This window comes from Python bivittatus, unplaced genomic scaffold (assembly GCF_059951505.1).
Source record: "Python bivittatus isolate LINGU-HERP-01145 unplaced genomic scaffold, Pbiv_v1 ctg000510_np1212, whole genome shotgun sequence".
Classification (NCBI taxonomy): Eukaryota; Metazoa; Chordata; class Lepidosauria; order Squamata; family Pythonidae; genus Python; species Python bivittatus.
The window spans coordinates 46,643-53,762 of NW_028277081.1; positions in this window are offsets into that span (position 1 = coordinate 46,643).

Below are 7,120 nucleotides of genomic sequence, written 5' to 3' on the forward strand. Positions count from 1 at the left end.
TGGGTCAGATAAATACTTCTTTATTAAGAGGTACATGTAGCTTGTAAATAGAACATTGCTAAAACTAACGCCTTGGGTAAACCTCCCTCTATTTATCCCTCCTCCCCTTATTGCCTGGTGTCGTGACTCCTCTTCACCTGTTGTTGACCTCTCTCCTTCCTCCCCAAGCTTCTTCCTGGTTCTTTGGGCCCCAGCTGCCTGGCTGGCCATCAAGCCAGTCTAAATTGCCCATATATGGTTAAGCTGCTTCCCAACTCCCCTTACAACCATTAACAGCCACCCCCCCCTCCTTAGTTACAAGTGGCAGAAACAAATCAATCCAACTCCCAACGAATGCAATACAATGGAAAACAACAACAGTTGGGTGATGCAGGTTCTGACAGAGAATCAGGAAATCCATGTGGTTTCATGAATCTATAATGATCATAGAAATGCAATCTATGACACTTGCCCAGTTTGACGCAACATCAAATTAAGGCCCCATGTTTGCATACCCAAAGAAGCCCATTACCTTGAATCTGGAATTGAACTTTAAGCACTAAGTTTCCAGGTCAGTCAAACACCACATTTGAAAAACAGCAATTGATTCATGTTCTCCCTTGCCAGGACAATCAGAAAAACTATGTGGATTGATGAATCTCTCTTTGCCGGAGCAGTGATCTAAAGAATAATTGTGAGAAATTCACTTTAGTACAACATGTCACCAAAAGGACTACACAGGAGATGGGGAAAACAGGGCATAGTTTAGTACAAGTTTACTTTAGGAATCCAATGAGAATTCACAATTGTCACAGAAATGCAGTCTATGACACTTTCCCAATTGGCTAAACATGAAAGCAAGGCCTCATCTTAACATACCCAATGAAGCGTATTACAGTGAGTGCAGAAGTCAAGTTTAAGCACTAAACTTTCCAGGACAGTCAAACACATGATTTCAAATACAGCTAGTGATTGATGTTCTCCCTAGCAAGGAGAATCAGGAAAACCATGTGGATTCATGAATCTCTCTTTGCTCGAACAGTGAATGAACAGTGAACAATGTTGAGAAATTTGCATTATTACTACACGTCACCAAAGGGACTCCACAGGAAGAGTTGAAAGCAGGGGAAAGTGAACTACACCTTTACTTTAGGAGTCCAATGAAAGTTCACAATTGTCACAGAAATGCAGTCTATGACACTTGCCCAGTTTGATTAAACATCAAAGCAAGGTCTCATCTTAGCATACCCAATGAAGCCTACTGCATTGAAGTTAGAATTCAACTTTAAGGAATAATGTTTCCAGGTCTGTCAAACACCACATTTGAAAAACAGCTAGTGATTCGTGTTCTCCCTAGCAAGGACAATCAGGAGAACCATGTGGATTGATGAATCTTTCTTTGCCTGAACAGTGATCGCAGGAAAATTTTTGAGAAATTCGCTTTGTTACAACAGGTCATCAACAGGACTCCACAGGAGAAGTGGAGAAGAGGGGAAAGTGAACTATGACATTACTTTAGGTATCCAATGACAGTTCAGAATTGTCATAACAATGAAGTCTATAGCTCTTGCCCAGCTTGACGCAACATCAAAGCAAGGCTTCAACTTAGCATAGCCAATGAAGATTATTAGAGTGAGTACAGAATTGAATGTTAAGGACTGATGGTTCCAGATCAGTCAAAAATCAGATATGAAAAACCGCGATTGATTCATGTTCTCCCTAGTAAGGACAATGAGGAAAACCATGCGGATGCATGAATCTCTCTTTGCTGAACAATGAGCGAAAGAACGTTGAGAAAGATGGCTTTCTTACAGCATATCACGAAATGGACTCAAAGCAGAAGTGGAAAACAGGGAAGGTGAACTATACCATTACTTTACCAATCCAATGAGAGTTCACAATTGTCACAGAAATGCAGTCTATCACACTTATCCAGCTTGACTAAACATCAAAGCAAGGCCTCAGATTACCCCCTGAAGCCTATTATAGTGAAAGCAGAATTCAAGAATAAGTACTAAAGTTTCCAGGTCACTGAAACACGAGATTTGAAAAACAATTGATTCATTGATTCATGTTGTAGCCCATACCTGGAAAAGGGCTGTTGATTCACATTCTCGCTAGCAAGGAGAATTAGGGGAACATCTTGCTTTCATGAATCTCACTTTCCCTTCAAAGTGACCAGCACAACAAATCTGAAAAACAGCGCTTATTACCGCATATCCCAAAAGGGACATCCTAGCAGAAGTGCAAACAAGGGAAAAGTTAACTAGACCCTGACATTAGCAATCCAAGGAGAGTTCAGAATTTCTATCAAAATGCAGTCTTCCTTACTTATCTGGTTTGGCTCAGCATCATAGAGAGGCCTCATGTTAGTAGTCCCTATTGCCCCTATTATAGTGGAGAAATCAATACATCAAATCTCTACGTCAGTCAAAGACCAGACCTGAAAAAGATCTGTTTTCATGTTCTCCCTAGAAAATGTAATGTGGAAAACACCTGGGTTCATGAATCTCACTTTGCCTTCAGAGTGATCCAAAGAACAAATGTGAGAAACATCACTATTCCTGCATGTCACCAAATGGAATCTTTGGCAGAAGTGTAAACATGGGGAAGGTGAACTGGAACAAGACCTAAGCAATCCACGTTGAGTTCAGAATGTCATCTAAAAGCAGTCTATCACACTTATCTGGTTTCCTGCAACATCAGAGAGACTTCATGTTCGCAATCCCTATCACACCTCTGATAGTGAAAGGAGCATTCAACTGTAAGCACTCATTTCCAGGCCAATGACCAGATATGAAAAAGGGCTCTTGACTCATGTTGTCCCTCACAAGGAGGGTCAGGAAAACCAACAGATTTCATGAACCTCACTTTGCCTTCAGTGTGATCAAAAGAACAAATGTGAGGAACACCTCTATTACTGCATGTCAGCAAATGGAGTCTTTACGAGAAGTGTAAACAAAGGGAAAGTGAACTGCAATAAGACCTCAGCAATCCAGCTTGAGTTCAGAATTGTCATCTAAATGCAGTCTCCCTCACTTATTTTGTTTGCTGCAACCTCATAGAGAGGCCTCATGTTAGTTTTCTGTATGATGCCAATTATAATGAATGGAGTATTCAACTGCAAGCACTCATTTCTGGGTGAGGCCAGAAACAGCTGGTGATTGATGTTCTCCCTAGGAAGGAGAATTAGGAAAACCTCCTGCTTTCATGAAACTCTCTTTGCCTTTAGAGGAATCATAAAAAGAACTCTGAGAAACATCGCTTATTCCTGCATATCACAAAATATAGCAGAAGTGCAAAAAATGTAAAAGTTAACTAAAAGTTAGCAATCCAAGAGGTGTCAGAACTGTCAGCGAGTCCACAACAGTTATGTAGTTAGAGACCGACAGAAAAGAGCTGTTGATTCATGCTCTCCCTATGAAGGAGAATCAGGAAAATGATGTTTCATAAAGATATCTTTGCCTATAGAATGGTAAAACAACGAATATCAATAGCATTGCTTTAGTGCTGTCACAAAATGGAGTCCATAGCAGAAGGGCAAACAAGGTGAGTTAACTAAGGCATCACTTGAGAATTCTAATGAGGGTTTAGAATTCCCATCCAAACGAGGTCTTATCTTGTTTGGTTCGACAACATCGAGAGGCCTTGTTAGCAGTGCCTGTGATGCCCTGTTATAGAGGATTCAACTGTAATCACTCAGGTTCATTGCTACTGCATGTCACAAAATGGAGTCCACAAGATGTTCAGTGCAGCATGATGAGTATAATGCAGTTCACTGTTGTGATATATAGCTAGCCAAGGGTTCTCAGATGTGGGTTTTTTCCAGTCTTCATGAGAGATTACTGAAAGTACTTTACCAAAGTTCCATAGTATCACCAGCCCTTTTTCAGTGTTTAGAGATCAAATACTGAATTCAACTATAACCAGTCAGGTTTCCAAGAAAGTGGAGCAGCAGAATTGGGAAAGGGCTGGTGATACTTCTGTCACTGAAACTTTTCTTGCTGCTTCTTGAACAGTGGCAGAGTGGTCTGGGTAGACGTCCCAGCAGCCAAACGCGTACTCATCCCATCACCAGTTTTTCTGGATGAATCCCACTGAAGGTTCCTGCTCCTCCTCTTCCAACTCCTCATAGGTTTTCAACTTAAAAGGATTGTTCTAGAGGGCAATTGAACAGAACCATTGTCTCCTTCTTTGGGTTGTTTTGGGTGCCTGCATTTTCCCCCATCATGCTATTAACTGATTTTTCGAAATTATTCCAACCATTTGACCTTTGAGCCACTAGGTGGCAAGAAACAGCAAAGGATCAGCTCCACGCACAAGGCTTGCTCAGTCGAGGGATGGGCTGCACGACCAGGCCACCCAAAGAACTTTCATTTGTAGTTTCCATAATGTTGATAAGACACGTGCTATGCTCAGTCAACCCAGTGACAAAGGAAAAAGGTCTGCTTCCTCTCCCTGCCTTTAGCCTAAAGAGAACTAGGAAGCGTCAGACATTTCCTCAAATCCCACTCCGGCTTTGGACCCAGATTTCTCTTATCCGGCCGTTGCTTTGGCTGCTTCCACCTATTATCCCGCAGAACCCGCTACGGGGATCCCAGCTAAAGAGGGCCCGAGGTGACAGGCCAGACCAGAGTGTCTAGTTTCACAGAACCAATCGCAGCCACAAATTGCCTTCCCAGATATGCAAATAAAACTTTGAGCTTTTATGTTTGCTAGAATGGTCATCAATACTGAATTGTAAGTCTTTTAGATTAAATCATTCCTAAAATAAATGAATATTTTTTTATTTTAGGAATTATTTAATTTAAAAGACTCTCTTTCTCTCTCTATATATATATACATACACACACATACACATATATTAAAAACTGATGTATCAAATTTACATTATATATATATATATTGATACATCAGGGTTTTTTCACCTTTAGATCTGGCTTTATTCAGTGGTTTCATATGCAGAAAGTAGGGATTTTTCAAATAAAAGAATCTTTCTAATGAAAGATTACTCAGGATCAAGCAATAAATAATAAATACTTAAATGTATAAACTGATTTTGGATTGGCTGGTGTGGGTCTTCCGGGCTGTGTGGCCGTGGTCTTGAAGTTTTGTTTCCTAACGTTTCGCCAGCACCTGTGACCGGCATCTTCAGAGTGCAGGAGCACAGACAGGAGCAGTTCTCTCTGTGCCCAGGGTGATGTGACCCTTTTTGTGGGTATTTATAGAGATCTGGGGGGGGGAAGGGAGGGGGGGAGATTGGGGGTGTGTGGGTGGGGTTGGGTTACTGAGTGGCTGGTCAGCATCTGTGTGTATCTTCCTGGGGATTAGGCAGGGTTTTTTCTTCTATTGAATTGTTAACGAGGGGCTGCTGGGGGTGATTAGCAAGTTCATTGTGTGAACTGTTCACATGTCCTGGTGGTTGAGCTGAGTTCGTTGACCTTTTGCAGGCTGTATTTTTCAGGATTGGTAGCCAGGTTTTGTTGATTTTTAGACTCTCCTCTTTTTTATTGAAGCTATGCTGGTGTTTGTGAATCTCAATGGCTTCCCGGTATAGCCTGGTATAGTGGCTGTTGGTGTTGTCCAATATCTCTGTGTTTTCAAATAGGATTTTGTGTCCAGTGTGCTTGAGAGCATGTTCAGCTACTGCAGATTTTTCTGGTTGCTGTAGTCTGCAGTGTCTTTCATGTTCTTTTATCCTGGTATGGATGCTGCGTTTTGTGGTCCCGATGTATACTTGCCCGCAACTGCATGGTATGCGGTATACTCCTGCAGCGGTGAGGGGATCCCTTTTGTCTTTTGCTGATTTTAGCACTTCTTGTACTTTTCTGGTGGGTCTGAAGATTGTTCGGAAATTGTGCTTTTCCATGAGTTTTCCCATGTGGTCTGTGACCCCTTTGATATAGGGCAGAAATACTTTGTTGGTGGGTGGCTGTTTTTCTTCAGTCGCATGTTGCTTTCTTGGTTTGATGGCTCTTTTTATTTCATTCTTGGAGTAGCCATTCGCTTGTAGGACCCAATTAAGGTGGTTAAGTTCAGAGTTTAGGAATTGGGTTTCGCAGATCCGATTGGCACGATCCATGAGGGTTTTGATCATGCCTCTTTTCTGGCGTGGGTGGTGGTTGGAGTTTTTGTGTAGGCACAAAATCACAAGTCAAGCACACTGGACACAAAATCCTATTTGAAAACACAGAGATACTGGACAACACCAACAGCCACTATACCAGGCTATACCGGGAAGCCATTGAGATTCACAAACACCAGCATAGCTTCAATAAAAAAGAGGAGAGTCTAAAAATCAACAAAACCTGGCTACCAATCCTGAAAAATACAGCCTGCAAAAGGTCAACGAACTCAGCTCAACCACCAGGACATGTGAACAGTTCACACAATGAACTTGCTAATCACCCCCAGCAGCCCCTCGTTAACAGTTCAATAGAAGAAAAAACCCTGCCTAATCCCCAGGAAGATACACACAGATGCTGACACCAAAGCAAGCAGCCACTCAGTAACCCAACCCCACCCACACACCCCCAATCTCCCCCCCTTCCCCCCAGATCTCTATAAATACCCACAAAAAGGGTCACATCACCCTGGGCACAGAGAAAACTGCTCCTGTCTGTGCTCCTGCACTCTGAAGATGCCGGTCACAGGTGCTGGCGAAACGTTAGGAAACAAAACTTCAAGACCACGGCCACACAGCCCGGAAGACCCACACCAGCCATCATATGCCGGCCGTGAAAGCCTTCGACAATACATTGATTTTGGATTATCCCTAGCATTAGAAACAAAAAATGCCAAAATAATATTCTCTGACCAATGCAGGCACTAACATGAGCTAACATCAGCACAGTCATATGTGACAGCATTAGTAACTTCTCATTTAGATTACTGCAGAACAGTGCATGAGCCCTTGAGAAGCGTTTTCTTTAATGTTGTTTTTATTCTCCTGCTTGTTCGGAAAGCAAGTTGTCGGAACTGGTTGTTGTCTGAGAGAAGGCTTCACTAGCCCTACCACCTAGATTATACTATGTATGACTTCACTATTGAGCATATCCTATGTTTGTCAATGTAACTAACTGATTACCTCATGCTAATTTGCACAATGCACTGAATCATTAAAAAAGCAAAAGGGGGAGTT